The sequence below is a fragment of the Girardinichthys multiradiatus genome, chromosome 9 (assembly GCF_021462225.1).
Source record: "Girardinichthys multiradiatus isolate DD_20200921_A chromosome 9, DD_fGirMul_XY1, whole genome shotgun sequence".
NCBI lineage: Eukaryota > Metazoa > Chordata > Actinopteri > Cyprinodontiformes > Goodeidae > Girardinichthys > Girardinichthys multiradiatus.
In genome coordinates, this window is record NC_061802.1 from 5,242,558 (window position 1) to 5,250,464 (window position 7,907).

Consider the following 7,907-nt stretch of genomic DNA (forward strand, 5'->3'; position numbering starts at 1 on the left):
AAAAAAATAGATGACAGCTTATTTTGGGGGGCAAACACTTTTTGGTGTTGCTGTTTTAATGTTGTTTTGTGGCTTTTAGTCACACTGAAATAGTTAATAGTTGCACTAAATGTTAAAGCTGTTGCATGGTGGCGCAGTTGGTAGCACTGTTGCCTTGCAGCAAGAAGGTCCTGGGTTCGATTCCCGGCCGGGGGTCTTTCTGCATGGAGTTTGCATGTTCTCCCTGTGCATGCGTGGGTTCTCACCAGGTACTCCGGCTTCCACCCACAGTCCAAAGACATGCCAGTTAGGTTAATTGGTTTCTCTAAATTGCCCTCAGGTGTATGAATGAGTGTGTGCTTGGTTGTTTGTCTGTTGCCCTGCGATGGACTGGTGACTTGTCCAGGGTGAACCCCGCCTCTCGCCCATAGACTGCTGGAGATGGGCACCAGCTCCCCCGCGACCCACTATGGAATAATCGGTAGAAAATGACTGACTGACTGATGTTAAAGCTGTATGAACAAAAATGTTCTGCTCATACAAAACAGTACATTTCTAATCTCTACAACCAGTTTTAACAGCCAGCCAATCCACGTTTAGTTGAGATAAGAGGGCAAAGTATTAAAACTCCATTTAACTGCAAAGAAAAAATAAAGAAGGTTAACCTAAATATTCGTGTACTTTATTATATACAAAATAGAAAATAAAACCAATAATAGTATTTGTATCAATCTATTGCCATCCCACTCCTCAAATAATTGACTGAAAAAGGCACAATTCACATCCAATGGTTACATTTAACTACTTGTATAATAAGGAAAATATAGCAACAACTGATGGTGGTGATAAACATAGGGGACATCTCTAGAAATACAGAAAAACTGAATATAGAATAAAGCTAAAATCCTCGTAATATACATAATGTGCCCTTGTATATTTGTACAAAAGGGACCACTCCCCAGAATAATATGAGTCTCCTAGTTTGGAAGGTAACAGGGAAGGTATGCGGCAGGAAGAGTAAAAACAGAGCGGGAAATGACTGATATTTATACTCCAGCTGGTAAAAAACAACCGATCCAGTTAGTTTTCAGAATAAACCAATAGAAATGAGCTAAAAAGGAAAACTCCAAAGCTGGAACAAACCACCTACTGAGTAGTTCGGTAACCTATGACCCTGATCAGAATGCAGCAAAGTACTTCCTGACAAAAAAAAAAGGAAGCTTCCTTAAAACAGAATGTGGGGATTGGGAAACATTGGCCTAGACACCAGCTTGCTTTGAGTAAAAACACACAACTACACAGTAGTTCTGTGGGCGGACAAGACCCAACATCTGTTGAGGTTCTGCAACACACAGCTCGATATATTTGTGGGCAACAGAGGGTTTAGCCATTTGCACCACGCTGCATGGAAACACTGGTACAATGGAAACACTTGTGACCCAGTGATCGGGTTACATTTTGTCCATGAAATTAGCCCCGGAATTCAAGTTAATTGAAAGATGACAGTCGTCGACTGATGTGGAGGGGACAGACTGTAAATGTGCAGCATACCTTTGACAGAGGCCCTCCTATTTGGATGACTGGACAGTCCCGCCCTTCATGTTTTCAGTCCATCTTCACGCTGTCGCTGGAATATTTGTTGAAAGAGGAAATTAAATCACAGAACATCACGGAGAGTCTGAATAACAGTAATGGTGATTCATGTTGGCTAGGGGAATGACAGCTCACAGATGACCACCGCATAACATAAAATGTAGCTAATTAACTCAAGTAACGAGACTACGAAGTTAATAACCACGGGAATCACACCTCTGCGATACCAGAAACATATCCTGGACTAATAAGAATCCAACTGTTTGGATATGTAGGCTAAATGCTGCTATCCATATCCTCCCCTTTTGAAAAACAACCAACCAAAAACAACAAAACATTAAACGTATCAGCAGAACAGTATAAATATTTCATTTGTAATTTAAAGACCTACCCGTCGCTTTTTAGTCAGAGCTGTTTGACGACACCGAAGTGAACGGATATCCTCGGCTTACGCCTGTTAGCTTCCCGCTAACCAACCGTTGCGGTTGGGTTCTTGCGGCCGATCCGGGGTTGGTGGCTTCCCGGTACCGGGGTCGAAGCAGGGAGCTGTCGGTCTTTCCCCTTCGCTTTCAGCGCCAGCTTTCAGTGACAGCAAGCCGAGCGCAAACCCTCCGGTATAACCGCGGTCACAGAGAGAACAGACTGACCGGCGGCATGTCGACCCAGTCAGACTGACTCCACCTGAGGATGTCAGCAGCAGCTGCTCGGCTGGACTCGGTGTTACTGCGACAAAGCAGCCACGCTGTCTGCTCTGCTCTGCTTTGACTGTCTGTGGCCCTCCTCCCTTCCTCTAAAACACACACAAACACCGTGAAAGTCAAAATGAGTTTATCTCCAGAATACCGCATTTAATGAACCCACACTACATGAATATAAAAATAACTGGATAGACTTGAAGGTATTTTAACAGATTACATTTATTTGGGATCGCTGGTTTTGTTATATTAACCCTACCTTTTTGACAAGTAAGTGTTTGTCTGAACCAAATAATATCAGAAATTGCAGCTTTGTCTTGTGAGGTTCCTCAAGGCTCTGTTCTGGCTCTTATTCTTTTCCTTTGTTCACCGGTACAGTTTAGAAGGTGCTATAATAATGTATGTTATCTCCATAGTCCATCAGCAGACCATTTGAAAGCCAACTTTATGTTGTGCAAAACACAGCTGGTAGGAATTTCACTGGTGCAAACAGTCAGTAAGTCAGTCATTTTCTACTGCTTATTCCATAGTGGGTCAATGGGGAGCTGGTGCCTATCTCCAGCAGTCTATGGGCGAGAGGCAGGGTACAGGGTACACCCTGGACAGGTCACCAGTCCATCACAGGACCTGGTGCAAACAGAAGATCCCAAATCATTCTAGTTTCAGCTTCCCTGCCAGTCAATTTTAGAATAAATTTCAATATTTCAGTTTCAGGACTGAATGGTGGTGCAGTTGGTAGCACTGTTGCCTTGCAGCAAGAAGGTCCTGGGTTCAATTCCTGGCTGGGAGTCTTTCTGCATGGAGTTTGCATGTTCTCCCTGTGCATGTGTGGGTTCTTGCTGGGTACTCTGGCTTCCTCCCTGAATTAATGCCTGCTAGGCATTAATTGGTCACTCTAAATTGCCCTTAGGTGAATGAGTGTGTGCATGGTTGTTTGTGTGTTGCCCTGTGATGGACTGGTGACCTGTCCAGAATGTACCCTGCCTCTTGTCCATAGACTGCTGGAGATAGGCACCTGTGACCCACTATGGAATAAGCACTAGAAAATTACTGACTGATTTGAGTTTAAACCTATAGGGCATAACATGAATGTTTCAGTATATCTCTGAACTGTTGAAATCGCCCTCCTCCCCCCAAACTCTGATCAACAGGTCAGAGGTTGCTAAGAGTCTGAGACACTAGATGTTCAACTTATGGAGATTGATTCTTCCACTCTGTGGCACCAAGACTTTCAAATGTACTTCCTCTGTCTTTTCACTACATCAACACAATTAAATATGATTACGCACAAACACGCACTTTTGTTCATGCAAGAATTCCATTAAAGCATACATTTTCTTGCTTTCTGTAATTTTGTAGTTTCTTTGATTTGCTATTTTATTCATTTATATCCATCTATGGTCTTCCACTTTTTGTCTTACTCTAAAGCAGTTCCTGATTTTTATGTATGAAAAGGACTATATAAATGAACTTTGTTTGCTTACTTTGTTACATATAAGTGGTAGGAGGCTTACAGCACTTTGGCATATCAGCTTTGACAGATTAGTGATTAAACCCGCCCTTCTAACATAAAACAAACAATAAAACAGTTTATATACAATTCAAATTGGTTATATAGAGAGTCAACATCAATAACATAATTACACACATTTCAATTCAACCCTTGTTATAAAACATCAGGGTCAAGTTTAGTTTATTATGCCAACTGGTAAAACATTTTCTAAGAAAGCTCAGCCAATTGGATTGAGCCACTGACTTTGCAGCAATTATTCCTCCTGAATCAGCATGTAGTAGAAGTTTATTGCATCGCGTCGTTAACTTTGCAGCAACCCCTCATACTGAGCATGCATGTGGTGACAGTGGAAGGGAGAACTCCCCTGTCACAGGAAGAGACCTCCAGCTGAACTGAGCTCATTGTGAGCAGTTGTCTGCTGTGACCAACTGGAGGTTTGAGAAGACACAACAGATACAAAAAATGACAGAAGCACTGCTGCAGGTGTACCTTCTATGAAGCAACTGCTTCGTGGGGTTGAGCCTTGTCTGCCCACAACCCTGCCACCTGTCTACCAAGACGGAAAACTCAAGAAAATGAGCACCTGGCCCTAGCTGATCTGTAAATAACTGTCCATCTTGTGGTATTAACAACCAAATACCTATGAAGAAATTTTAAAAAAGTCATTATGACCATAAATTGATCTAAAAGTAATGATAAAAGTAAATAACATACGGTATGACACACCCAAAGAGGCTTGAAAGGATCAGAGTGAGACAAAAAAGAAGTTTAAAACTGCACATTGTGAATGTGTTATAAACCAAGTTTGTTTAGTTGAACTCCATTACTGACTAAGAGAAAGGTTTAGAAGGTTTATTGCTAAATGTTGTCTAGAGGGTTGGGGCCGACGGCTAACTTCCATTCTGCAAACGGATTGTAGGTGAGATTCATAACAATTTTTTAATTCATTCATTCATTCATAGTAATTAATCATCTTTAAAAGATGACAAAGACACTGTGTCACAATTACCCCAAGGGTTGCTTTTTCTGTGACTAACGTCTCCTGAGCATAGAAAGGGCCAACAGGCTGGAGAGGGTCTTCTGGTTGGTATGTTAGGAAATTGGAGGAGGATGGTTTTAATGACTTATGAAAGTGAAGCCACTGAGTAATTCTGGGTAATTCTGCAGGGACTGGAAAGAGATGATTTACATACAGTATGGAAGTGGAGAGAGAGTAGAAAGAGACATATGTCCACAGCAAGGGCTCAGAGGAACAATCCAGAATCCACAACCAAAATCTCAGTGTTGAGGGGAGGTGAGAAAAAACAGAGAGCAATCCTTTACTTATTGGAACAGTGAAGGAATGGTTGGGGGCAGAACAAAGGTTGGCAGAAAACTTGATAATCCAGTTATGGTTTATCGACAACAAAGCAAGGATCAAAGCAGCTTGTATCTAGGCCAATGTTTCCCAACTCCCTACATCCTGTTTTAACGAAGCTTCCTTTTTTTGTCCTAAAGTATATTGATGCATCCTGATCAGGGTCAAAGGTTACAGAACTACATAAAAGGTGGCATATTCCAGCTTTGGAGTTTTCCTTGCTGGTAATGTGTTTATTATAGACCCGAAATGTACTTACCCAAAGCAGTAGTTGATTTCAAAAGTGCTCAAAGCCTCTCCTGCTTCTCTTCAAACTTTTGGTTAACCACTCTGCTGCTGAACCTTATACATTACCTTTGTATAGCAAGCATGAGTAAGGAAAGGAAATTCATTTTGAGCTGTTGGTGCTGTTATGGAATGAAAACAACTCACTGAACCCCCGCAATTTGTAACTTGGTTCACATGCCTATTGTCTAATCGTTCCATTCAGGTGAACAAACCAAACCAGATTGTTGTGTCTTATTTATGGAAAGGGTGTGATACCTAATATAAGAAGGTTTCATACCTACATAAGTCATTATATGAAATGATTATATAAAAATCTAACCAATTTTCATATTTATTTGCTGGAGTTTCTGAATGCCTCAGCCTTAGCAGAATCTATGAAATCTACAATACATTGTATAAGGTTTAAACAACTGTCTGGCAGGTGTTTAAGCTATGTGTAAAGAAGTTGATGTGTTTAAACTCTTACACCCAGACAACAATGCCTTTAAATTGACCTTTAGTCAAAGATAAATAGCTTTTATGGTGTAAGATTTTTTGAAAATATAGCACTCACAAGGATAGAATGCAAAGGTGTTGCTGCGACTTCATATGTTTCTTTAAAGACAAATATTTAATGCAATCCAACATTACCAAATGTATTTTTCCTGGCACGAACTTATTAGATGTAATGCATTTCACCTTCAACTAAAATAATCATACAAGTCAGGATTTTCTTATCCTGAAATACACATGTGAGTTAATATAGATGTATGGTCATACAATTTACTCTAATAATAACACAAGAATTTTCTGTTGTAGATTCATCCATGATTTTTTTTGTCTCTTGGTAGTTGAAGACAAAAAAAGACAAAAGGAATGAGAGGCTTAGGAGAAAGCAGAAACAACAGCTTAGATAAGCACGAATAAGGCTGGAAAACTGTAATCCCAAGGCTACAAACGATCTAGCACAGAGCCAAGGAAACAGAGGCGAAGAAGGATAGCCAGCAGGTGTGGGCAGTGAGCTCATTAGCTACATAGCTGCAGTGCTGCAACAGGCAGCCTGCAGGACATGATGCAAAAGGCATGAACATAAAACTTAATTAAACTGTAACAGATTGATCAACAATATGGTCAGAAGAGACAAAAAAAACAACCAGGAAGAGACTGTAGGAAGAGACAGGTTTAAAAGAAACGAGATTTGACTTGAAATTATAAAACAGTACCATGTAAAATGTGAATGCAAGATGTCCAAAGTGAAAGAATACGAGACACAACTAATCAAATTAAATCATGAAATGTCCTCAAGTTTCCTCAATGTATCATGTAGTTTCAGTCAGATAACCTTCAATTCAGTAATAATTGATTAGTGTGATTATTCTCCAAATTGGTATGGCATAGAGGTCATGACAGACAGGCAGGTTTCTTTTAATTTAATAAAAATGTGATACATCTGAACTTTTTTAGGCTAAGTTTTGAAAAGCAGAAGTCTCAGGAAGCTAAAAGTGGCTGTAGTTTGAGGTAAATTCACATGTTAAAGATCTTTGAGGCTTGTAGGCAAAGAGTCTGCTAACTTTATGAAACTATTGTGTTGTTCTATTTAGCAATAAGCTGTCTGTTTGTATCTTTGTAGTGAAGGATATGAGTAATGAAAAGTTTTTCTCAGCATGAAAATGTTTAGTTTTTATCCCCCTTCTCTAAAATGCCAGTTGAATATGTGAATATTCATCTTCAAATGAATATTCACTAATTCTCATCTTTTTTTCTATTTATGCTATTGCCATTATGAATAAAAATCAGAATAAAAAGGTACTCGTCATGGCTTGTGAAGTAGGAACTGGACCAAAACACAGACAGGACCGAGGAAATAGCATAGACAATAAAAATGATTAAATAATAACAAAACACAATGTACAAAGAATGTACAAAGAATACAAGGATGAACTAAGGAACCAATACACACAGAAATAAACTAAAAAGGCAACACTTGAAAAACATAAACAACAGAATCATGAAAAAAACTAAATCACAAACACCTAAGGATCATAACAGTGGGCACAAAGAAACAGTCAATATTCCAGTCAATATTCATACCCCTTAACTATTTCCATATTAAAACCACCGTCTTTAATTTGTTTTTTTTATATCCAGCCAGTGTTTTGAGTTTGTGTTTTTGTTTATTTCTCCTGGTCTGGTCCTTAGTTTACCCTTAGTTCTGTTTTTAACTTGTTAATTGCTTTCACTCCCTCGGCCTCCTTGGAGTCTGACCCACACCTGTTCCTAGTTCCCCTGATTACCTGTTCCCTCTATTCATTGGTTCACCTTGCTTTCCCTGTTTGTATTTAAGCTCTTTAGTTTCCATTGTGCCTGGCTGGTTCCTTGTTGTGTTAGTCCTGTCTTCCTTGTCGTTCTGTCGTGTCTGGTACTATGACCTGTCTCCTACCCTGATGTCTGGTGTTCTGTATTCTGGTCTGGTTGGAGCATGTCATACTCCTGGTCTCCCTGT

General features: G+C 39.9%; 1 protein-coding gene across 2 annotated transcripts in view; it reads right to left on the reverse strand.

Moving 5' to 3' along the window:
- The window catches only part of LOC124873577 (phosphatidylinositol 4,5-bisphosphate 3-kinase catalytic subunit alpha isoform-like), a 32,855-nt gene extending 30,532 nt beyond the window's left edge, over window positions 1-2,323 (reverse strand). The window contains exons 1-2 of one of the 2 annotated variants that reach the window (XM_047374303.1): window positions 1,964-2,323; window positions 1,531-1,606 (exon numbers count right to left, since the gene is read on the reverse strand). The gene's annotated coding sequence lies outside the window, so the exon portion shown is untranslated. The remainder of the gene's footprint in view (window positions 1-1,530; window positions 1,607-1,963) is intronic. The other variant, XM_047374304.1, reaches the window with a different exon arrangement.
- Between the last annotated feature and the right edge of the window lie 5,584 nt (window positions 2,324-7,907).